General features: G+C 47.7%; 1 protein-coding gene across 12 annotated transcripts in view; it reads right to left on the minus strand.

Annotated features, from left to right (window-relative positions):
* CACNA1E (calcium voltage-gated channel subunit alpha1 E) overlaps positions 1-26,362 on the minus strand; it is a 498,649-nt gene that overhangs the window by 448,545 nt on the left and 23,742 nt on the right. For 10 of the 12 annotated variants that reach the window (XM_021929889.2, XM_021929885.2, XM_021929894.2 and 7 more), the window contains one exon: positions 1,818-1,933. The exons of 1 other annotated variant lie outside the window; for it this stretch is intronic. The gene's annotated coding sequence lies outside the window, so the exon portion shown is untranslated. Of the gene's footprint in view, positions 1-1,817; positions 2,818-26,362 lie in introns of those variants that run through there. One more of the 12 variants, XM_021929869.2, reaches the window with a different exon arrangement.

Here is a 26,362-nt window from a genome sequence, read left to right on the forward strand (position 1 = left end):
GCAGTGGTGTGATCTCGGCTCACTGCAACCTCTGCCTCCCAGGTTCAAGCGATTTTCATGCCTCAGCCGCCCCAGTAGCTGGGATTACAGATGCGCACCACAACACCCAGCTCATTTTTATATTTTTAGTAGAGATGGGGTTTCACCATCTTGGCTAGGCTGGTCTCAAACTCCTGGCCTCAAGCGATCTGCCTGCCTTGGCCTCCCAAAGTGCTGGGATTACAGGGGCAAGCTACCACGCCTGGCCAATTTTCTTTTTGTCAACTACTTCACAAGACAATCTATCAAAAGCATTATTAAGGTTATTCTGAAGACTATATGAGAAATAAAGCATTGTTTTCAAAGAAAGCAAAGTAAATTACAAATAAATTGGCATGTTTCTATGACTCTGGAATAGAATTATATTCATTGCATTTGAAAATGATTAAAATATAAAAGCTACTTTACCATATCTTACCCATCTTTTATGAAGCATTTTTAAGTAGTCAACTAGTTGCTCTCTGCTATTTTAATATCTAATTAAAGTTATAATTAGAAGGCATTCATTATTAATAATTAATTTATTCTAATACTTGATTAATTATATATTATATAATTATATCATATTTATATATTATTATATACTTTATTATATATTTTATAGTTATATAAATATAAATAATTATTAATAATTATTAATTCAAATCAAGGTTCATCTGGAAAGTTTCAAGCTTTATTTTTATTAATTTCTTCTACAACTCCAATTTCTATACCCCCTTGAGATGACAAGCTAGAGATCCCTAAATGTTTTGCAAGGTTAAAGTGCACAGCAAAAATAAATATCCAGGATGTCCTGGGAAAAGCTGAGAAAAAAATTCCTGGAGCCCAAACAGGAAAAAAAAAGAACTTAGTTTGAAAGGAGAGATGACACAGTGCCAATTCAACTCAAAAAAGAGCTTCTTAAACAGCACTTTGGATGAGGCACCAGGCCAAAGATCTTGACAAATTCTAAATTTTGCTGAGAACTTGCCTTGATCCTGATGAGTGACAGGGCACCCAAATGCAGAAGGTGCAACCACAGTACTCTTTTGAATGGCAACCTCCAGGGATGGGAGAGGTAGGAGACACAGAGGTGTCCCAGGAAGCCAGGTATCCACGGCCCGGTCTAGGCCCACCCCTGTTGGTAGCTCCAAAAGTAGCTAACAGGACATGTTAGGCAGGGAAGGCCTCCTTTACCACAGACACAGAATCACAAAACAGAAAGAAGAGCACGTTTCAAGGGATGCAAACCTCCATGCCATTGCCCCTTTACTTATGAAATGGAAATAAAAGTACCCCTAGATGGCTGCTTATGAGAATTATAGATCACACAGGTTAAGTGCCAAGCACCACAAGGGTCTTCAAGGGATGATAGCCACTACTATTATCAGTATTAGTCTATTACTCTTCAGTTACCCAACATAAAGGCATATATGCTTCCTCTTCATTTTTGTGAGGCAGGTCTCAGGTTTAGAGAAGTGAAGCAAGTTGTCTGGGGTCACACAGCAAAGAGGTAGCAGGATCAGGGCTCACACTGCTAATCCTTGCAACTGCAGTCTGCCACGTAGCCCACGAAAGTGCCAGGATGCTCTCCCCTCCTACAGCAGCCCTTATGAAGCCTTGGCTCAAATGTTATCCCTGCAAGCGTGGCCTCACCTTGGTAGGCTGCTATTTTACTTCTCAAGTTGCAAAAAAGAGGAATAAATGAGAAAAGCAGAGGAAAACAACAAGATTACAACAGGACCCCTCAAAGTGCCCCAGGTCAAATCAGTTAATCAGATGTACTTATTGACTCTTACCTTGAGATAACCAGGTCTCGTGCAACCGCAAACCGAGTAAATCCAATCAGATTCTAGCACAGTGCATTGTCTTGAGCCAGTGTCTGATACCAGGAACCAAAGGCCATCAAAGACCCCTGTAGTGAGAATAGGAGAGATGGAAGGAAGGATGCAACACCACAGAGGTCATGTGTGAGAGGTGCTTCAGTACTCTCCTCCAACCCTAAAATGGAAGGTGTCAGATATGAATAACCATTCAGAGAGGAGAGTCAAATGAGAACCAGGTCCCCAAGGGGAGTCCTGTTCTCTGGAGACCCCAGTCCCAGGTTCCATTCATCAGCCTTTCTCCATCTCTCCCTAGCCCACAGATGTAGAGTCAGAGTAACAGAACACCTCAAGTTCATAGGCTCTGGCAGGCCTTTGGTGCCCCGCAACATCTCCCCACTTATATAGCAGAAGGTCCCCAAGAACCATCTCACATGTGCTCACCAGCCAATTTGCACAGGGCATCTGCCCTAATCCTCCTCTCTACCCTAGCCCCCTCATCCACTTCCTCTGTGAGGATGCCTGTAGCTACCAGCACGTCCATCATCTGCCTTAAAAGACTACCAACTGTGCCTAGGTGCCATTTCCTGCTAAATGTCAGGACACCAGAGCAGGTCCGTGGCCCCAGCCACAGAGAAGAAGGCCTGTGTTCAACAAAGCAAATACAGCTCCTTGAGCTTCTTCCTGGGGTGCCCCTCCCTGTCCAGACCCTGGCTTCAGGTTAGAAAGGGAGAACAGTGTCTAAGGCAGCCACTGAACTGACCACCCTGGCCCAGGCCTCTCCTTGCTAGTTTTTCATTAGGACAACAACAAATCAAGCCAATAGGCTGCAGCTGCCCTGACCCCAGTCATCAGATTTACCCAACTGTCTCCAAATGCCAGGTAGCCCTCAAAGGCTAAGATTGACCAGGCACAGTGACTCATGCCTGTAATCCCAGCAATCTGGGAGGCCAAGGCTAGAATACTGCTTGAGGCCTGAAGTTCAAGACCAGCCTGGGCAACACAGCAGGACCCTGTCTTTACAAAATAAAAATTTTTTAATTAGCCAGGTGTGGTTGTACATGCCTGTAGTCCCACCTACATGGGAGGCTGAGGCAGGAGGATCACTTGAGCCTGGGAGGTTGAGGCAGCAGTGAGTCATGATCGCGTCACTGCACTCCCACCTGGGTGACAGAGTGAGACCTTGATTCATTGAAAAAAAAAAAAAAAAAGCAAGGATTGCCATCGTGATAGCAGGCTGTCCTCACCTGCATCCACACTCATGCACACTCACTGAGAGTGTTAACCAGCACTACCTTCCAAAGCGTGTGCTCAATGCTGCTACCCAGCCATGTCCAGGGTGAATGAGACCTCCCAGGTTCCTCAATGGGACAGGGGAGGCTTGGCTAATGAACGCTTGCAAAGGCTTGTACAGAGGAAAGACCAGGAAACCACTCATTATCCCAGCAGCCCTGCTGGCAGGAAGGGGGCCATGGGCAGGGGAGCAGGAAAAGCCTTCCGCCCGCTCCTATCAAAGCACCTGGCTTTCCCTGCAGAGGCAGAAGACTGGGGCCCAAAAGGATCCAAAGCAGCTACTTTCTCCTCCCACACCCCACGGCACCCTCAAGGGAAAATTTGCTCCCTAGAACCTCACTGTATTGTATATCCCTTCAACATGCTGCTCCACCCGGAATTCTGTCCCCTCCATGCCACCACACCAACTACCTGGGCACAGCTACTCAACAAGGACACAGCATCATTCTACCTTCCTTTGTCCAGATCTTCATAATCTTTCTTGTGCTCTCCTGCAATTCAGCCCCTGTGTTGAACCATCCATCCCTGTTATTCTGTATAAGGTCTCTGAGATCTGGCCTTCCAATCTGGTTCCTTCTGGGACAGCCTCCATCCCACCTCTGATCACAGTGATTCATTATACAGAATGTTTGCTGCATGCCTGCCATGGACCAGGCACTCCTGACCCACTCCGGATGAATCGGTGAGGAAAACAGAGATCCTGCCCACACGGAGCTCACATTCTAAGGACAAGAGACAATTAACAATGGGCATCATAAACAAGTATGGTGTAAAATACAATGGCTGCTGATCAGGAAAAGGCTGGACAAAGGAGCTTAGGATGGTGAATAAAGAAAAAACACAATGTAGAGTTCAGTGGAGGAGTCAGGGAAGGCTTTGATGCAAAAGTGAAATCTGAGCCAAAACCTGAAGGAGGTAAGGGAGGGAGCCAATCAGAGTCACAGGGAATAAAATAACAGGCAACTGGAACAGCCAGCACAAAGGCCCTAACAGGAAGGGCATGCCTGGCCTGACTTGCCTCCAGCCTCCACCACCTCCAGTCCCCTTGAATACCACTGTTGGTTTCATCTTTCTCTTGAATACCACTGTTGGTTTCATCTTTCTCTTTTCCATGTGCCCACCTCCCCGCGCCTCTCATCTTCAGTAAACTCATAACGAGATCCTAAGGAGGACTCCCAGAGGGAGGGTTACAGCCTAGGGGTCAGGTCAGCCCAAGGCAAAACTGCAAACAAGTCTGTAAAACAGGAAAATAATCTGTTTTTTATTTTTCCCATCTCCTCTTTCACATTGGCCCCAGTTCCCCCATTTCCCTTCCTTGCCCCAGTTCCCCCATTTCACCTCCTAAGGAATTCATAAGGGCTTATGGTGAACAGAGGACCAAGTCCAGACTTCTAACTCTGGAGATGAAGACACCCCATACTCTCACCCCACCTCTCCTATCTGTAGTGAAGTCTGTTGCTGCCCTTCCCAGAGCGCTCTCACCACTTTCATGCACCAAACCACAGCTTCTGGCTGCCTTGTTTCTGACTGCTGGCACCTGCAACCTTATTGGGCTTGGCTACTTCCCACATCATCATGCAGAGGACCAGAGACCAGCGGAGTCTCTTTCTACCCTGCAGCAACCTATATAGCCAATGACTGATGGACAGGGACCATGTCATCCACCCTTGCCTAGTGGTTGACAAACTGTTTTGTGCAATTTATGCTCCAGAGCTGCCTGAGGGGTCAGGCTGAGGCTGGGATGCCACCTGAAATTGCACCCCTACTTGATGTTCTTCTCACCTTGTCCTGCCCCACTAGTCCCTTACCTCTGTCTCCTTGAAGCACTTCCTTTGTAAGTCACTTGCACATCAATCTTTATTTCGAGGTCTACATTTAGGGATATGACCTATAACACCATTCAAATTTAGTTTCCACTATTTTCAAACATGGATTCTCTACTTCCTTCTTTAGCCGTGCTGGCTAGGACTATTTCTCTCCTCTGAGGTATTATAGCAATAGACATCCCACACGCACATTTTGGCAGGTATTCACAAGCGGGTTGTTTCTGGTTTTTGGTTTGTGTAATAGTTTTCCCATATTCCCATCTTCCTAATGAGATTGTGAGTACCCTTGAGAGCTGGGATGAGATTTTAGGCTTCTTTATAACCTTCAGCACCAGACTAGGCACAAAAATCTGCTCTCAAGACTTAGGGAATGGAATCAGAAATGATCCAGGTCTATTTGTCCCCTGTAGATGGTCCCCCAGGGGGAACTATGCCCGCAGAGCCCTTGAGGGTGTGATGTCAGACCTATGATGGGACATTTATGTCCTTTCACAGATACCTCCACCCTCCCCACGCCTCTCATCTTCAGTAAACTCATAACGAGATCCTAAGGAGGACTCCCAGAGGGAGGGTTACAGCCTAGGGGTCAGGTCAGCCCAAGGCAAAACTGCAAACAAGTCTGTAAAACAGGAAAATAATCTGTTTTTGGTTCTTCCCATCTCCTCTTTCACATTTGCCCCGGTTCCCCCATTTCCCTTCCTTGATGTTTGTTTCTAAGTCTTATTCCCACATACTTTGCTCTAATTCCTACTGACATGAGTCCCCAGTGAGCTGCCTCTGGGAGACATTCATGTTTCCAAAGCATTGGCAAAACTTTAGGTAGTCAGGTAGCCCAGAAGAATAATCCCTTACAGCATGTTACAGAGCTCACAGTAGTTTCACATCCATCATTCCATTAGTTTCAAGCAACAAGCCTGTAAGATGTATGAGGCAAACAGTATCATCATCTCTATTCTACAGACAAGGAAACCGAGGTCTGGAGAAGCTGAATTCCTCACTGGAGACCACACACCTGTGGACCAACAAAGCCAAGGCCAGATGAAGCCTGTATCCATGTGGGAAAGAGCAACAAAGGCAAGAACTCATTCCAGTAATGAGGAGGTCTTGCTGCCATCCACAGCAGAAAGGACTCACACACACCAGTCCATTCTTCCATTTCTGCACCTACTAGGAAAACACATGAGACTTTGGGCCTCCAGGGAGAAAGAGTTAGCAGTTTGACAGATGCAGAGCTGTGTGCTCATAATTGGGACAAAGCACCTCTCCTTTTGGGCTCTGATGAGGAAGGATCAGAAGTTGCTGGAGAAAACAACTGGATCAGAAGTTGCTGGAAAAAGCTCCATTAAGGTTCATTTAATACCTACTGGATGCCAGATGCTTCAAATAGTCCTATGAGGGAGGTAATATTAGCCCCGTTTTACAGATGAGGAAACAAGCTCAGAGAAGGCAAATGACTAGCTCAAGACTGCAACCTAGTAATAATAATCAATGTGATAGACATTTAATGAGCTCCTGCTATGTGCCACATACTGTGCTTAGTAGTATGTATACTTAATAATTCTAATAATCATTAATGTCTAGACTGGAGAGGCTGTATAAGCTAAGGAATCATATCACCATTTATAGATGTGAAAACTGAGTCTTGTTAAGTAATTTGCCCAAAGCTACTCAGTTTGTAGGTATCAGAACCATCCAGGGGACTTAAAGATCAAGTCTAATGCCCTTCCCCATTACATCCTCAGATACAAACAGAGCAGTGACAGTCCCAGGCAGAACTTGGGGCACCAAGGCGACGCCTGTAGGAGGGGAACAGGTTGAGGAAGAAAGGCTTGCAGCAGAGGTGGGAAGAGAATAAACAGCTCCCTCAATGGGGTGATTCTGGGGGCATGAAAAGGTCCCTTTTCATGTTGCCTCTGCCCAGGGCCAGTCCTCTAACAACGCACTCCATCTTCTTCTAATGATAATCTGGGAGTTTTCCCAGTGAGTCATGGGAAAAGGAGTCTAGCAGCCAAATCTCCTGCCTTGTGAAACCTCTGAGACCTTCCCTCCTACATCCAGGAAAGGGGTCCCTGCCCAAAGTAGAAGACTGAGCTGCATATGGTAGTAGAACAATATTTTTAAATATTAACCATTTTAAATACTTCCAAGCCACCTCCATATTTTCCTATGCTCCTCTGTCCTTCCCTCACTGAGTCTGCTTTGACAGTACATTGCCTCAGGGAAGGAAGACACAGAGGAATTACAAAGGAAGAGAAAGAGTTACATTTGGCTTATGGGTTTTCAAAGCCCAGCCCTTGGAAAGGAGCAGAGAGGATTCAGCCTCTAGGCAGCAGACTGAGGAGACCGCGTGAAGAAGGCGCTCAGAGTGGTGAGTGGTGAGGGTGAGCGGGAGTGGTGAGATGCCACCTGTGAAGCAAGTAGTGGAAAGATGTAGCAGGTCCCTAAGAAAGGGGAACCCTGTGCCCTGCCTCCCACTCCTCAAAGGTACTAGAGCCACTCTCCCTATAGGTTTAGGGGATCTGAGAGCATTGTGAGTCCTTGCCCCCTTCCCAGGTAGAACTCTAGGGGGCAACAAGATCTTGGAGAAGATATAGTTGTAAAGGGTGTCCAGAAAGATCTTGGGGTTTTTTTTTTTCAATCCTCAAAATTGAAATTTAATTCACGTAACGTAAAATTCACCATCTTAAAGTGTACAATCAGTGGTTTTTAGTATATTCACAATGTTTTACAATCATCACCACTATCTAATTCCAGAACATTTCCATTCCTCACCCTCTAAAAGAAAGCTCATACCTGTTGTACCCATGAGTGGTCCCTCCCAATTCTCCCCCGCCTCTAGTCTCTGGTCTACAGATTTGCCTCTTCTGGACATTCCAAACAAAGGGGTTTATGCAGTATATGGCCATTATGTCTGATTCCTTTTGTTTTCAAGGTTCATATCTATGATATAGTATATATCTGTACTTCTTTCCTTTTTATGGCTAAATTCTTTGTATGGATATGACATACTTTGTTTATCTATTTATCAGCTAATGGGCATTGTGTTGTTTTCATTTTGGGGTTATTAGAAATCATGCTTCTATGAACAGGCATGTACCAGTTTTTGTGTGGTTATATGTTACTGGTTCTTTGGGGTATATGCCTAGGAGTGGAAGTGCTGGGTCATGTGGTAACCCTATGTTTAACTTTTTGGGTAAACCCTATGTTTTGGGGTGAGCCCTATGTTTAACTCTTTTCTACTAAAGGCTGCACCAGAGATAGAGTTTAGATAGCCCTCTGGTACTGCCCCTATGGACCAAGGTGTCATGGAATCAGCAAAACCCTTATGATTCCCATGCACCAGAAGAGAGGGAGCCAGACCTAAAGCAGCCTTGCATTGAGAGAGGGAGAGTCAAAATTGCTCAGCAGTGAAATGTAAGGCTGGCCAGCAATGTAGACATTTCAGCAACTGCCAGTGTGAATTCATGATAGATGCTCCCCCAAGTACCCCAAGTTAGCTATAATCCTAAGGAAAGGAGGGGATCCCAAATTCAGTGAGGTTAAGTTTCTTCTGTAGCAGAATAGGAATGTATTATAGAAATAAGCTGAATTATGGAAAAATAAATAAAATTACATTTCTTGCACACCTAAATTTGTGACTAGAGATAAGTACCCACTACACAGTTTAATCTTAGAAATGTCTCAGAGAAAAGACCAGGGAAGCTCAGGAGGAATTTTAAAACCCCCCATAACCCACACTTCTGGGTGGATATCCAAACTGGCAGAGTAAGCACAGAGCCGTAGAGTATCGGAACTACTTCTAGCTTCTTAGTGGGAGCAGAAGCCCACCCGCTTGCAATGGCCTAGTGAACCCATTTAGCTGGTTTCAGCTTCCTCCCCAACATCACCTCTCCCTTCAGCCACACTGGACTGCTTGCTAAGCCCCATAGCCATGCCATATTCAAACTTCTGTGGTTTTGCCCGTGCTGGTTTTTTCTGTCTTCTCACCTTGTACACTAAAAAGATCATTTGTCAAGACCAAGAGCAAACGTCACTTCCTTCAGTGTGTCATTTCCTAACCCTCTCAGGCATAATTACTCTCTCTCCCCACTCTGTTCCCTTAGCATGCTGTACACTTTGCCTTGTACTTAATTGTTTATATGTCTCTTTCTTCTGTCCAAACTCCATGTCCCTCCCCCAGCTAAAGGACAGTGTCTTATATCAATATGATTGTACATGCTATGCATTTAGCACATACCCAGTGTTCCATAAATACCTGTTCAGTGAATGATCAGGCCAAGCCTCTATTTTACAAACAGGGCACTAAACCCAAGAAAGGTAAGTGATTTATCAAAGACTCCAACATTTGGTAAGTGGCTGAGCCACTGATCAAACACAGCACATCCAAGGCACTTTCCAAGGAATGGCCAGAAGGTGCACCAGATAAACACTCTGGTGTCATCCAAAATTCCTGTTAGTCCCACGACTGCTCCCTGAGTTGCTGATAAAATGATAAAAGTAAGGAAATGTCATAAGTGAGGAACATGGCTGGCATATGCATTAGACTGGTATTTGAGGAAAAACATATGGGGGAAAATGTTACGGGGATATTATGTAGCATGCTGGGTGTACTTCTGAGGGAAGACAGTTTATAGAAGCCTGCTTTACATTGATGGGGAATGATAGTTCATTATGAATAAATCAGATCTAACACACAGCTCTGTGACGGCCAGATTCCACACTCACTAACACTCCTCCTGCAAAATCGAATATTCACATTCAACCCATTCCAAAACAGCAGCTGTCTAGGCTTTTCCAAGAAATCTCCATGCCTAGTTCCTCAGTTCATCAGAACACCAGCCACAATAAAGAAATTCTCTATAATATCCAAAAGATAAAATCTCTCCTGCAACCTAGTACATTCTCGTAAGATTACACATTGAATAAGATTTCACCAAACACTTCTTAAAATGTCTCTTTATACAGTAGAATAGAAATCAATACAAATCTCATTGTTGCATCTTCCAGCAAAACAAAACTGAGTGTGTGATCTTAAGCATGGTTTCACATACTTCCAGGTTCCCAGCTAAGTCTCCAGAAAAAGTTCCTGACCAAAGAACAGGAGTAGTGGGTAGAACTCACCTGCTCCAAACAAGAGAAAGACTACTGCCAGCCTGGTCCCCCTGAAGTTAGAGGAGTGAAGACTGCTTAGGCCATTGCAGGGAGGAAGACCTGGCCCCTTCCACGTGGAGAGCTAGCTGTGGGCACAGGCTGGTGTGTTTGGATAGGCAGCACTCCCCATTCTCCTGAGGAGATGTCAAACCCTCTACTCTCCTCAGTCTCCACCCTACTGCCTCCCCTGACACTAGAAGAGGACCAGACCTCCCACTTTCTGACAGACGGAATGCTCCACCAGCAAATCTCTCACCTCCTCTTCATGGCAAACGTTATGAAAGCCTCCATCCTCCCTTTATTCCACTCACCATGAATGAGCAGCAGGGAAACACCCCTCAACAGAGTAAAAGTGACCTCCTTGCCACCCTCATTCATGATACTAAGAGGCAAAGATTCCAGACATGGTGTCCAAGCAGGGTAGGCACCAAGGGTACCCCAGGGGGCTGGGTGTTCGTGGCATCTAGATGTCTAATGTCATCCAGCTGTTTGGAGTTAATCTATACAGCTTTGAAACCTGAGAAAAACCAAATACCCTTTAGTTTGTCTAAATTGAACACTGATGGTTTAGGCAGGACTGAATTTCCCCACAGAGCAGGGAGGAGGTTTTCTTTTGGTCACATACAGGCAATCCTGTCTATGACTTTTCATCATCAACTAACCCTGAATTCACAGAGGCTGCCTGGCAGCATCCTTTCTCTCAAAACAAGAAACAAATAAAAATAGGGAAACAAGAACAGGAGTCTGTGCTCACTACAAAGGGTGGTAGCCCAGAAAAGGGGACAGAGGGTCCAGCCCTGTTCACTATGTGACCTAAGAAGAGTCAGACTAATGCATCCATCTCCATTTTCTCATAAATCATAGTTTGAATATTAAAAAATTCCCAAAATGCCCCCCCGAGGACTTCTAAACATGGCAATGGTGAGGTAACACCCATTCTGGGGGGACTGAGCTGAGAACAGGAGTGGGAGCCACCTCCGCTGGAGGGGAAGAAGCTGACACCCCAGCCTTCCAGAGACCTGCCCCAGACCAGTGAGCCTCTGGGGCTGATCCAACAGCAAGAACAAGAACAAGAGAAACGGCTGCTTTCCAGCAGTGGGTGGGGGAGGAAGCAGCAGGCAGAAGGGAGGAAGGGAGCAAATTCAATGGAAGCAATCACATTTGCTGCTAAAAAGGAGAAGAGGAAGCCCGAGAGAAGGCAGCTCCAATTAGTGGTAAAATAATCAGAAACGAACCATCGTTTACCCAAGCACAACTTCTCCGTACCCTCTAGCTGAGCCTCTTTGCTGCCGTGGTTATATTTAGAATCCATTTGAGCAACCAGGTTATTTTGTCCACTGGAGCCAAAGAATACTCTAAAAGCTCCTACCAGGGCTCAGGAGATGGGGGAGGAAGGGACTAGGGTGTAGAGAAGCTAACCTCCCTGCACCTCACATCCCAGGACAAGGAAACTCCCAGGATACAACAGGAGCCCGTCCTGGTAGGAACAGACGCACAGCAGTAGAGCCTGGAACAGCCTCCACAGCCGCAGCTTCCTCCAAGGTGGCAGAAAAGTTCAACAAGGCTGAGGCCTGCAGAGCCTAAGTGCCCTTCAGAGCAGACCTGGCTCTCTTCTCCCTGAAGGCCTGGTGGCAGGCTGTGCAAAGGCAAGAGTGTGCGTGTCTTCTGGGGACAGCAGAGCCATGAGTGGGTCCAGCTGCTAAGGGACCAAGTCAAACCAAGAGTCTTTCTTGCATCTTTGTGTCCCAAGTGTGAGGCATAAAATCTTACATTAAACGAGGGGAAGGGGAAATAGTATGGGTTAGATGCAGAGCAAACAGGTGATATAAGGACTACATTCTAGGATCTCACAATCAACTTGAAAACATACACACACACACACACACACACACACACACACAAATAGAAGGCAACAGCCAACAGCCAGGGAATATAGTGGCTGGAGAGAGTCCTGCTACTTTTCTTCTCCCCTGAGTCCACATGCTCTACTTCCTAAAAATTCAGAGAAAAATAACTCTGCTCCAAGTACCTCTAAGTCATCTAGAATATTCCTAATAAATTTGTCTGCGGGAGCACTTGTTGGCCAGTGAGCCTAGTCTAACGGAGCAGTTTTCATGTCTGCTACCACAGGAAAAACCAGGCACTATGACGGCCCTGAGTCAGGCTGTGAACCCTGGGGAGTAGGGGGGGAGTGCCCTTATGGTGTTGACGAAAATGTTTTAAAAAATGAGTATTTTTTGAGCCAAAAAAAAAAAAAAAAGAGCAAAAAAGGAAAGGAGGAAATGAAACATTTAAAACAACTTTAATATTATATGAACTTTTGGATCACAAAGTAGTATGCAAATTAATTGCCTTACAAATTGGGTCTTCATTCCCCATTGGTTTGCTGCACAGTCCCTGAGATGCTTCACTTTCATGTGTGATGCCTCCGCTCTCAGTATCGCCTTCTATAAATTCAGCTTTAACATCCCCCGTCCTCCAGTGACTGTCACGCAGCTGCTGTTCTGTAAACAAGCATTGCAGTGCAAAGCTCTCTTTTAAAGGCAGCCTTTGCATAAATCTTAAAAAATGATCAATAAAATGAGCACTTAATCTATGGGCCCTGGGCTAAGTACTTTGTACTCATTGTCTGGTTTGTTTTGTTTTGTTTGAGACAGAGTCTTGCTCTGTCGCCCAGACTGGGGTGCAGTGGCACGATCTCGGCTCACTGCAACCTCCCCATCCCAGGTTCAAGCGATTCTCCTGCCTTAGCCTCCCGAGTACCTGGGATTACAGGCACGCACCATCATGCCTGGCTATTTTTTGTATTTTCAGTAGAAGCAGGGTTTCACCATGTTGGCCAAGCTGGTCTCAAACTCCTGACCTCAAGTGATCTGCCTGCTTGGGCCTCCCAAAGTGCTGGGATTACAGGCATGAGCCACCATGCCCAGCCTGTACTCATTTTCTAATGCAACCCTCATTGCCACCCTATGAGGGAGGTCTCATTATTTTTCCACATTTTTCCAATGAGGAAACTGATGCTTAAAAGGATGAAGAGTTTGCCCTGGGCCTCGCAGTTAGTTCATGGCGGGGCCAGGATCCAAGGATCCAAACCCAGGCAAGCAGACGGGCCCCGCCTGGCTTAGGCAGCCACTGGGCTCTTTCCCCAGAGATTGTTCTATGTATGTTGAGAAATTTGCCCCTTTCTCTGGGTTTTCTGGCAGCAGGGCTCAGCTCTCCTTGTGGAGCAGGCACCAGCAGGCTCTGCCTGTGCGCTGGCCCTCTTTGCTCTCATTGCACAACTGAACACAGCCAGAGTTCCTGCAAGTATTGCTAAGGTCCTTAACCTTACTGGTTCATGCTACTCACTAGGCTTGGCGTGGGCCATTTTAATTTTCTGGTTTGGTTTCTTCACAGGCAAAATCCTCCTTTTTTGCCTCCCTCTCTTTTCCTCTTTCCACAGTGGAACTTGGCACCCCTGCCCTCACCCATTATCTCCCGAAACCCTCTTCTTCCTAAAACCTTCCTGGAACCAAGGCCCTGCTGCCCTTTTCCCTGTCTCCCTCCAGGAAAACTGCTCTGCGGGTGGGAGCTGTAGCAAGACCTGCAGCTCAGTGTCCCTCTGAAGGGATGGAGCCATGTGCACCATGGAAAGGTGCAGACAACCTGAACCATAGAGAAGAATCTCTAATTGGGACCCTTCTAACCACAGGAAACTGGCACAGAAGGTATTGATTCTAACAAGGTGGACTCCACAGTGTCCCCCCGCACCGATCAACTGTGTAAGCTCATTCCCTCATTTCTTTGGGTGTTCACTCAAGTCACGTTCTCAGCAGGCCATCCCTGAGCACCCTATTTAAAAGAATAAGTCCTCCCTGCCACTCCTTGTCCTCGGCCCCGGATTTTCTCCACAGCAAGAGTCCACATCTAACATGCTATAGATTTTACTTATTTATTTTGCTTATGATCTCTCTCTTGCTCTAGGCCCACAATGTGCCTGGCTCATGATGGGTACCTGATACATATTGGTTTCATTCATTTATTCAAACACTGATTGAGTGCCTACCATGTGGCAAGCACTGTTACAATAGACTCTGTTTTTTTAAAAAATTGTCCTCTGCCCTTATTCAGCTGCCAGTCTGATACAAAGATAGATATTCAATTTAAATAATATATAAATAAAGTAAGAGTCCAATTTGTGTGTCCCAGGGGAGGAACTGAGTCAGGCAGCAGGGCAATTAGACCACACTCAGGGGCTCAGAGAAGTTGCTGTTTACTAAAACGTGTGGAAACCTTTCTATTTTTAGCAACCCAGTATGGCGATGCAGGTATATAGCAAATAATTATTAACTTTAACAGAGAGGGAATCTCTTCAAATTCCTTGCCTGTGAGTAAGAACAGTCTTGCCTTTTACAACCTTCCATCACCTTCCTTCCTCAGTGTGGTAGCCACAGATTTGTTAGTACTCTCTCTTTCGGGAGGTAGAATCTATCTATGCTCCCATTCATCCCTTGAATCTAGGTGGGTGGATCTGTGACTGCTTTGGCCAATGGGATGCATTGGAAAGAACAGTTTATTTACACTGTTAAACTCTCTCAGAACCCATTTCCCTAATGCCCCATCCAAAGTGTCTAGCACGCATGGTTCACTGACATCTCTTCCCACCCCCATCTCTCACCCAACACCATATTCATGCCGGACTACTAATGGTTCCCCAAACACATCATGCTCTCTCTCTCTCAAGAGCTTGTCAATGTTTTTTCCTACTATCTGGAATGTTCACCTTTCATTTGGTTAATCCCAAGTTATCTTTCAGATTTCAGAGCAGATGTGACTTCCTCCAGAAAGCCACCCTTGACTCTCAACACTGGGTTCTGTGTTCTCAGATCCCCCTGCACTCAGGGCTGAAGCACTCTGTAGTGATTCCCTATTACTTGTCTGTTTCTTCCACTGGACAAACTTGGGGGCCAAGCCTGAACCATGCTTTGTGGTATCCCCAGAGCCTGACCCACAGTAGGCCCCCATTAAATGCTGTGGGATATATAAATGGGCCCCTCAAAGGATCTGAGAGAGATGATGTCCTGCAGGCCCATCAGGGTTAGTGGAGGAGGTCATCGGTTCATCAGAAGCCAGGCAAACCATTAATTCCCAATATGTGTGGGCACCAATCTGTGTTAGATACAGCAAATAGCAGCACAACCATTAACCAGCAGCAGTCCAGAAGCCAGGGCAGCATGACTGAAGCCCCCAGAGGCCACTCCGAGTGGGCACTGAGGGTCAGTCCAAATCCCTGACCTGCCCTCCCTCAGGTCAGAACTAGTTCACTAGTTCTTCCTGGAGCCAGCCCATCTACAGCCTCTCTTGCAGCCCATACTAAGCCCTACTCCCCAGCCTAATCAGGGAGGTGATCTTATTTGAAAGGTCTCATCAACCTGAGTCCTGCATTGAGACAGATCAAAGAGACACTGGCACAGTCCCCCAGGCACTTCCAGTCAAGGGCCCGCACCCTCCAATCACAACCACCACCTCCACCCACAAACCAGGCAAGCAATTTAGTTGATGCCTCCAAATTGCCTTGCCATTTCTCTGATCTGTTTCTTTCCTCTCAGCACCTTAAGATGATCTAGACACTAATAAGTGGCAGAGGAGGCGGTGAAGAGAGAGACCAATGCATTAATTATTCAAATTTATTCTTGTTTAACTTCTGAAATAATAAAGAGAAATTCAATATTTCTAGAAAGACTGTCTAGGTAGGAGACCTTATAGTTTCTTTGACAGATCTAAGAAAAACAATATTCTTTTCTTATTTACTTGATCTTGTCTCATAATTATTTAACTCTATCAATTCTTAAAATCTACCAATAAGTAACTCAGAACTAAAGCCAGCCAAGGACCTCACTACGCCAATGGAAGTACTCACCCCTCCCCACCCACTCTCACCCCCACTCACTAGGACGCCATCATTTCCCACTGCTCTCTGCCCTTTTACTCCTCGTCAAAAAGCTCTTTATAAGAGTCAATGCAACGGGAAGGCCCAGGGCTTCTGCCACCCCAAACTTCTCATCCCTCTTTCCTGCTAATCAAATCCTCTCCTGGGAATGACAGGATTAAGATGTTATGAAAAATTAAAATATCATAGCTGGTGACATAATCAAGTAAGGCCTGTCACCTCCAGCTGATGGCAGGATTCTCTGATAGCATTTTACCAGAGCGTGTTGAATGTCCAGCACTATCTACTCCAGATGCTGCAAATGCATGGACTCTGCCCTCACTGCCCCCACTCACCTCCTCCTCCTCTTCCTTTTACCAACTCATCTGTGGCAGGCTGAATAACGGCCCCCAACTATGCTCACATTCCAGTCTCCAGAATCCATAAATGATCCTAATATAGCAAAAGAGACTTTGCAGGCGTCATTGAGTTGAGAATCTTGAGATGGAGAGATTATCCTGGATTTATCTGGATGGGCCTAAATGCAATCACAAATATCCTTCCAAGAGAGGCAGAGGGAGATATGACAACAGAGGAGGAGACAGCAATGTGACTGTGGAGGCAGACACGGGAGTGATGTGGTCACAAGTCAAGGAATGCCAGCAGCCACCAGAACCTGGGAGAGCCAAGGAACACATTCTCCCCTATAGCCCCCAGAGGGAGCTCGGCCCAGCTGACACCTTGACTTCAGCCCAGTGATACTGATAGCGGACATCTGGCCATCAGAACCGTGAGAGAACAAATTTCTGTTGCTGTCAGCCATTAAGTTTGTAGCAATTTGTTAGAGCAGACACAGGAAATGAACACATCCAAATCACTTTATCTGCATACCGGAAAACCAAAGTTCTGCCACTCTGGGGAACTCGTGGCCATTTTCCTCCACCTTAGAGAGTCCAGGGTAGGACCATTCTTCTCCCCAGCATATTCCGTGATACATTCGGGGACTCTGAGCACTTCTTGAGTCTTGGGGCTACAGCCCTAGATGCTGAGGTGGCTGAGACTCAGCACATCCACTTCCCCCTGTGTGATGCACCTATCCTGCCTGGATTCCACCATGGCTCAGGAGGGAGGAGCCCAGGCCTACCCTTCCTCCTCAAGGTATTCCCAGCCCCAGGCACTGGCTTTATCTGCAGTCCTGCTCCAGCAGCTCTTCACGTGGCTGGCTCCTTCTTTGGTCTAAACCTAAATGTCACCTCCAAAAGGGTCTTTTCCTAACCCAGCCTCCAAAAGAGTCCCCTCCTGTTTTTCTTGGCCTCTGTGTGTTTTCTTCATAGGACTTACCACCATTTATCATTGTTTTACTTATTTGCTCATTTACTTGTTTGGCTTTTTTCAGTTGCCTCCTCCCACCCAAAGCACAGGGACTGCATTTGTCCTGTTCACCCCTGCACCCTCAGCACCATCACAGTGCCTAGTAAATGGTGGGCACCCAATAAATACTTGCTCAATTAACAAATTAATCCCTTAACTATATAAGGTTGTAGGTGGGAAAAAATGGGGAGAATATAGGGCAAAGCTGGGTGGGCATTTCTGATGATTTTCAAGTTTGAGTCATGGGGCCCATGACTCTGTTGAAACAGAACCCCAGTCTGGGTGGAAATGCCTCCTGTAGGAATGCTGACTAGAGTTACTTTGACCCCCAGGGGCCAAGGTTAGTGCAAGCACATGACCGATGCAGCCGTCTAACGTTGTCTCAGTCCTGGACAAGCTGGGCTCTGTGAGTCCTTGTGAGGTTCCACTGGAGACATGGAGCCAGCTGACACCCCCAAGTCTCCCACCCTTGGTTATAAAAGAAGAGAAGAGAGGAGAGGAAGCAGAAAAGGAGCAGGAGAAAAGAGGAGGGGTGCTCAAAGCCCCAAAGGAGCAGGGCTCTGCTTGATCTCTTTGCCCTGGTCTTGGGGAGCAGCTGTGGGAACCACCCAGCTCTGGATGACGGAGGGCTCTCAGTGCCAGGACACACGTCCTCCACCAGGGCTCCAGGGGAATGATTTCAGCCTGACTGATGACAGATCAAGAGAAGAAGAATATCCTTGCGTGAGTTTCCCAAAATTAAAATGAAGAACAGGACCTTAGGGAAGGCTGCCTGGATAATTAAAGCATTAATTCAGGCTCTGGTTTGCTGAGAGCATCAGGATCCTAAGAACCCACTAAATTTCCCCCAGTAAACACAAGCGGCTCCAAGGCAGCTTCCTGGCCAGGGCGCAGGGGTCACAGGGTGCAACACCCTTCCTCTCCACACTCAGGGACAGCAAAGTTGAGGAGGCAAGGTTCTTTACCCAGAATGTCTCGGAAGTTAAGGCTGGATCAGGTCTGAAAGGCCAACTACACCCCAGGATACTGAGTGCAGAGAAGACAGTGACTTGCCTGGGGTCACACAGCTGTTGGTAAGAGTGGAGGCCAGAATTCAAATTTCCCAATTTTGCTCCATTTCACATTTCTCGGAGGCTCGTCCACAATACCCCTGTACACACACACAGCCCTGAGTCCTCCCTACACAGCCCAGAGTCCTCTCTACACAGCCCTGAGTCCTCCATAGGGAGCCCAGAGTCCTCCCTACATGGGCCTGAGTCCTCCCTATGCAGTGTGGAGTCCTCCCTACACAGGCCTGAGTCCTCCCTACACAGGCCTGAGTCCTCCCTACACAGTGTGGAGTACTTCCTACAGAGGCCTGTCTCAGTAAATCAGGCCTAGCCCCACCTCTTGCTTTGCTGCAGGCGCTCCCACCCTGGCAGCCCTCACCCCCTCACTGTCTCTCTAATTTCACCTTCCTTCAGGCTTCAGTTCAAGGCCTGCCTTCTCTATTGTCTTCCCTTTCAATGTCACTACTTCACTCCCCTCTTTGAACTCCTCCAGCTCTTGGGAGATTTCGTAGAACACAATTTAGCTCTGAATTGTACCCTGTCTCCCTTGGGGCAGGGCTGTTCTTCCCAACAAGACTGGGGTTCCCGGAGGCTTCCTGTCAAGTCTCCCCAGCCCAGCACACAGTGAGAGCCATCGCTGCCTGTTCCTTGGCAAGCCAAGATTTGAGTCCAGGTTTAGTTGACCTTTGTGACCTTGGACAAGCCCCACAGCGGACTGTGTTTCTGTCCCCACCTAAACAGACTATGGGCATCAACTCCACCAAGGGCCAATTTTATTCCACATTGTGATACTTCTCTGCACCTCCTCTTGGTCCCATAACAGCAGCTGGCCCAAGCCTGCCCCTTCCCTGCTCTTCCCATGGGTCCCCAAAAGCTCCCCAAGGATGCTGCTGTCTGAGGAGCCCCCTGACTGCCTATTAATCAACCATTCTGCTGTCTCTGCCCAGGAGAACGGCATGGCTGGTGGGACGAGCACTGGATAGGGAGTTCCATGTTTGGTCCTGGGTTCCAGTCCTGCCCCTAGCACTGTCTGGCTGTAGGACCTGGCCACATCCCACTGTGCCTTCACTGAAGGCTCTTCCTCTGCGAAATGAGGATATGATAACTCACTACTGCTCTCCACAGGCTCTACTGCCTGGCACTCTCCTAAGTTGTAAGAGACATCGATGTCTCCAGGCACAGATGCCCAGCAGAGCAGCTGAAAGCAGAACATGGCTTTAAAGTCTGGGGCATGTAAGAGGAGAAAGAGGAGAATTCACCCTTTTCCTGGACATCTGGCTTGGATCTCCCAGAAGAGAGTGTGCAGTAAATACTAGAAGGCACAAAAACCACTGAGGCAACAGTATGCCCACCCAACACATACACAGTTGATCACCACCTCACACAGCTTCCCAGGAGCCCGGTAATGGTTAATGAGATCTGCAGACTCAGTGGCTTGTATCAAGGCTCATCGCCAAGATGATAACAGCAGAACTGCCATTAGCAAACCATAGTGACCCTCTAAGTCAGCTCCTCAGATCACTCACGCTTTCTTTGACTGTGAAATGGGGGATGCACTAGATGTGGGGAAGGGGAGGGAAAGGTGAGGTGCAGCCTCACAGAGACCTTAGGCTTGGAAGCTCTAAGTTTAGATATGACCTGGTTTGATACCCTCCCCCATGCTGACAATAGGCATGCTGACCAGCCCGGCTGACCCCCATGACCAAACGTGCCCACATCTGGAATGAAATGACCCCTCATCTCCACTGCAAGCCCATCTGTCCACCCAGACCCCATCGAAGCTCCCAGGATAGCTCAGTGCTGAGTTGCAACTGGCATCAATACCACCCTCCATGAGATGCACGGCTTCAAGGAGTGGGACTGAGTCTGTTGTCAGGACGCTCAGCTCCAACTGCTCACTTCAGGAACCAAGCCTGGGTGGAAGGCCTGGCCCTGGCTGCACTCCCAGAGGGGATCCTTTGTGTTCCTGGCTGTGAGCCACCTCTGGATGGTGCCTCGAGGAGAGCTGCTGTGCAGCCTCAATAATTAACGCCTATGCAAAGTGCCTTTTACACCTTCAACTGGGATATTGTTATTTCTTGATAAAAAGGGGAAATATTTACTGTCTTAGAGCACTTCTCACCAGAAACCTGATAGGGCACAGTACTCAGAAAAACTCTTGATGGTGAAGGGGCTATCCCCCATCCCACCCAGCAGGCTGAGTCATGCTTGCTGTCACCAATTCCATCACCCACAATGGCTGACACAGTCAATGAGTTTAAACCGCCACAAGCCCCACAAATGACTGAAACAGGGAACGCAAATAAAGGCCTGAGTCACGACAAACCCAGAGTCACTGATGGAGGAGGAGTGGGTGCAGAGGCAGGCATGGACCTTTCAAATGGGGCGATCTCAGAGCCTACAGGGTCTGGAGTTCAGGGTGGAGATGGAGGGAGGGGCTCTGATGCTCTTTGGACAAGAGTTTCTTGAGTAGGAATTCTGTCTGCCTTGCTGTGCAGAAACAAGTTGCACATTGATTCATAGACAAAAACACCAAACAGCCATCTGGGGATGGGAGGAAAAAAGAAAGACAGGGAAGGAAGAATATGCAGACAGATTTTGATTCTTCCATTGCCTGCTTTGTATCTCTTCAGCTTGGGAAGGTTCCTGGGACTTTCTGGCTCCATGAACAGTCATGCTTTATAGAAAATTAGACAAATCCTAAGAGAAACCAGGTTAGAAGTGAAACAAACCATCTGTGGGACAAGCCTGTGGGAGGCTGCATTTCTGTGATCCTGGTGCGCATACAGCAAGGTGGTGGCCATTCTTCGAAGTGATGGGGGATGGCACGGGATCTGAATACAGAAAGTGTGGAGAGTGAAGATTTCCTTGGTGCTAATAGGAAGGCAGTGCTGAGATGAGATGTTTTCGTGAAAAGGCGTGGTCCTCTGTGATTAGCCCGAGACTATCAGTCAGTGACTGCCCCCTCTGCTCTCAGCAAGTTTTTAGAGGACTCTGCACCTCAGGTGCAGGGCATGCTCCTCAAAACACACCACCCGGGGTTTGCTTCCATAGAGAGGCTTCCTTATGGTCCAAGCAGTGGCCCCAAGGCAGGAGTCAGCAGCCACTTTGTCCCAGTGTCTAAGAGGCAACCAAGGGAGGTTTGATGCCAGGTGCCTCCCTGTCCCTGGCCATGGTGCCTCCAATTCCCATCATTAGAGATCCAGTCCTTTGCATGAAGGGAATGTGATCCCAAGAGGCTGCGGTTAAAAGGTAATAAAGGTAGACATTGACATACCTGAGATTGGCTGACTCCCCTTAGGGAAGGGTCCTAAGGGAATGGAGCCCTGCCCCAGAGAATTGCCAGGAGGGACTGAGGACAGGTAAAGTAACCTGAATTGATTAGGAAGAACAGGGACTTATACCTGTAGCCTACAAGTGATGGGGAAGTGACAGGGTCTCAAAATAAATTCAGGCTGCAACCACTGATGGCGCTCTCCCTTCTACTTGGGGCTGCCTGCTGTACTGCAACAAATCAGACAAGACCCCTATCCTTCTGTAGCCTACATTCTCATGGAGATACAGACAATAAAGGAAATGTTTTTAAAGCACAACAAATGGCATTTTACACGGTGATAAGGACTAAGGAGAAAAACTACAGCAGAGAAATGTATTGGAGAAAGAATGACCCAGGAAAATCTTCCAGAGAAAATGACTTTTGAGAAAAGATCTGAAAGGAGTTGGGGACAGAACTATGGAGACATCTAAGGAAACACACAGAGAAGTTCTGGTGTGGGTGCCCTCCAGAGGGAACCCGTGGCCCTCGCTGACCTTTGGTGCCCCCCAGCACTCCTGCTGTCCTGCTGCATCCCTTCATCTGTGCAGGGGTCTCCATTCTACATCCTGCCAGAGCGTGCCTGCCTTCACTCTCGCATGTCCAGCTGGCCGTCTATGGCCTGCCCTTCAGGAACACCTGGTCCTGCCTGAGACAGAGCAGTGAGGAGATTACCCTGGACACGTTGTGGGAAGCTGAAGCTCACCTTTAGTGCCTGCAGCCCCTCCTTCCTGGGACCACTCTCTCCCCTCTTCCCACAGTACTCAGTGATCCCGGAGCCCCGACTCCTGCCTCTGTCAGACGGTCCTTGGCCAGAAGGTAGAGCTAGGCACAAGCCTGGCTCAGCCACTCAAGAAGCGGGGAAATGAGCAAGTAATCTGCCCTTCTTGGGCCACAGTTTGTGCATCTGAAAAATGAGGGTGGTTGGATAGCTCATCTCGAACACCTCTTCCAGTCCTGGATGAGCCCGCTCTCCACTGAGAAGCCCAAACTTGCCAGCGTGTTCATCTGTCTCTTCTCCGCCAATAGACTGACCTGACATTCTAACGGCAGCTCTGCAGTCACACAGTCACATGCCCAAGAAAGACCCAAAGCCAGAAGACCCTGGGGAGTTATTTTAGGCCTAGAGCCTTCTCGGTAGCCACTCATGCCCCAGGCGCAGCCCCCTGGCCCCCCAACTCAGCAACTCAGCACGTGGCCACGTGGTACCATAAGAAGAAATGCAACAATTCCATGTGCAGCCAGCCCTTCATCCGCCAGTGTTTCCTGTCACTGAAGTTCACACTGACTGTGAGATCCTCTCACCCCAGGGTCTGCAGCACTCTTATGAGGAGACTTTACAAGCAAATAGCCAGCAGCACTCCAATGCAATCAGCATCAATCAGCATAGCTGATGACAGCTCACCCTGCAAAGCTGCTTCTCCTTGGCTTTGCCTTCCAAGGAGCAGAGCCCAGCTAGGTGTGCAGACCTTGCTGAAGGAGGCACCCAGGCTGCAGCTGAGGCAGGGGGCTCCTAGTGCTGGCACCTCTGTTGAGGTGGGTAACAGGGAGCTGGCTAAGACTGCAGGAGTCCTGCCTGCCCTGCTCACTGTCTTTGCCTCCAGGGTCTGGCCTGGATCACCTTTTTCTGACAGGCATGAAATTCAATGTATCATACCTTGGCCACCTAGGAATGGTGGGGCAGGGGAAGGGATGTAGCATAATTACAAGAATGGCCTCAGAGCTGGTTAGCTCCCTGGGCTAATCTAGCCAGTGTAAACCAGAGGCAACTGGGGCTTTGCCAGCAGGTAATTAAAAGAAAGACCTCAGGTTCCCAGGCAGATGGCCAGCCCGGGGGCCTCACTGATATCAGCCAAGAAAGGGCCCTCTGTCTTGCACTCTGGGTGGTTTCTTTTCCACTAAGGACTCCTCCAACATTCATGTCAAGTGGAGGTGGACTGTTAGGCAGGGACGATGCCACAGTGTCATTCCACTGTCCTTGCCAAGTGTGTCCCTAGGGCAAAGAGCATTTGCAGCTGCTCAGACTCCCGGTTTTCCCCTGAGGCAATTATTCGGTCATTTTTGTCTCTGAGCCCGGCAAAGGCTGAGTGTTGTTTCTCTTTCCTTGCCTCCTCCTTGGTCACCTTTCAAGACCCTGAGGCAGGAAAGCATCTGCCACCTCAGGAGACTTTAGAGACAGCACCAAACTTCCCATGTCCTCTCCTTGTGAGGGTTTGCCTTAGCCTTTCAGCCCAAGACAGGATTCTTGTAGAAGTAACAAGACCAAGCATGTTTTGGGTGGAGTGAAAGAGCAGTGCCGGAATGCGTACGGAGGTATGTTTGATGTACTAATTTAGCAAGCAGTGTTAGTGGAAAGAGAGTTTGCCTGGACAGGTACCTGCAGCTGCTTGGAATCCAGTTGTGAACAGGACCCAAATGTTGCCCTCAAGTAGCTTACAGCTGCACAGAGAAGACGGAAGTGAGGAGATTCTTCCAGAGCAGTGGGATGACTGCTAGCTAACAGGAAAGCTAACTAAAAGGAAGTTTGCGAGAATGCAGGAGGGTACCTGACTCGTTTATGGGGCTGAGAAAGGCTTCTTGGCAGGAAAAACTTCCTGTGGAAATAGGTATGCAAGCTGATTTGAAGGGTGAGCAAGAGTAGCCAGGTGAGGGGGATAGGGACCAGGGAAGGGCCTGTTGTCCTTTTATATAGCCAGGGAGGGGAGAGGTGAAGCTGGGGAGGCAGACCACCCAGGCACAGGCTTGGGGTCACAGTGAGGAATTTGGTTCCTATCCTTTGGGTAATAGGGACGATTCTGAGAGAAGACACGGCATCACCAGGTTTCCTCTTTAGACAGGTCATGGGAACCATGGGGCCAAAGATGCAATGAAAGGGGCCAGGCTAGAAGCCAACTAGCCAGTCAGAAAGCTGTCGTCTACTTGATTTCTCCACTTAAATGCGTAATACACATCTGGGTTAGTCCATTTTTGCATTGCTATAAAGAAACAGCTGAGGGTAATTTAAAAAGGAAAGTAGTTTATTTGGCTCATGATTCTGCAGTCTGTACCTGAGGTATAGCGCCAGCATCTGCTTCTGGTGAGGGCTTCAGGAAGCTTACAATCATGGTAGAAGGGAAAGGAGCAGCCAGTGCCTCATACGGCAAGAGAGGGTGCAAGGAGGGGAGAGGTGCCACAGTCATTTGGACAACCAGATCCCACGTGAACTGATGGAGCAAGAACTCACTCATTATCATGAGGACAGCACTAAGCTGTTCATGAGGAGTCGATCCTTATGACCCAAACATCTACCCCTACGCCCACCTCCAGCACCGGAGGTCACATGGCAACATGAGATTTGGAGGCGACACCATCCAGCCCATACCAGCCTCTCAAACTTGACAGAACGAAAGCAGCGCTCTTTCTCTCTCCCTCTAGCCTCCCCCACCACAGCCTTCTCTTTGTCAGTGAATGAACCCCCATCTACCCAGTCGCTCAAGCCAAATTCCAGGAGGCATCCTAATTGATGCCTCCCTCATCACCACCACCAACCACAGCCAATCTGTGGCCACATCCTGTGGCTGCCACCACCAAAATACCTCCCAATATACCACCCCCTGTCCTGTGATTTTGGCAGCTCACTAAGCGATAGTCCTCTCCCCCGGCTCTTGATGCCCTGCCACCCATTTGTCACACAGCAGCCAAAGTGAGGTTTCTATACCTTTTTGTTGTGAATATATAAGCAGAAAAGTGTACAAAACAAAACCATACAAAGTGAGCACATGTGGAAGCACCCGCAAGATCAAGAAATAGAACATTACCAGTTCTACCCCGAAGCCCTCTTTGTGTTCTCTATCAGCAATCCTCTTTCTCCGACAAAGACAACCACTATCCACGCTTTCGAGGTAAGCACTTCTTTGACTATTCTTATATTTTATCACCCAAACATGCATCCCTAAAAGCACCCAAACATGCATCCCTAAAAGCTCTAGTCTGGGTTTTGGCTGGAACTTGAAGTCTCCACAAATGGAATCAGACGGCAAGGATTCTGTTGTGTTGGGCTTCTTTCCCTCAGCATGATATTTAGGAAATTCATCCGTGTGTGTAGCCATAGTTCGTTCATTCTTATTGTCATATGAAAATCTATTATTTATCCATTCTACTGTTGATGGGAATTTGAGTAATTCCCAGGGATTTTTACTATTATGAATAATGTTGCTACAAGCAGTTTGATATGTCTCTTGGTGCCAAAACAGTCTTAAACATAGATCAGATCCTGTCACTCCTCTGCTTAAAATTCTCCAAAAATCTTCTTATCATACCGAAAATCCAAATGCTTTATAAGGCTATGCTTCCTCCTCTGACCTCCTCTTCTTCCCCTTGCCCCCTTGCCCAGAGCACTCGTGCCTCACCAGCCTCTGGAACATGCCACGCCTACATCAACCTCTGGGCCTTTGTACCTGCCCTTCCCTTTGCCTAGAATGCTCTTCTGCCAGGTCTTCACATAGTTGGTCCCTTCTTACCATTCAAGTCTCCAGTCAAATATCACCTCCTCAGACAACTCCCTTGACCACTTCATTTTGAAGACACTCCCAACTCTCCCTCTTCCACACACCCTTGTCCTGTTTCCTTCA

The sequence above is a fragment of the Papio anubis genome, chromosome 1, assembly GCF_008728515.1.
Source record: "Papio anubis isolate 15944 chromosome 1, Panubis1.0, whole genome shotgun sequence".
Lineage (NCBI taxonomy): Eukaryota > Metazoa > Chordata > Mammalia > Primates > Cercopithecidae > Papio > Papio anubis.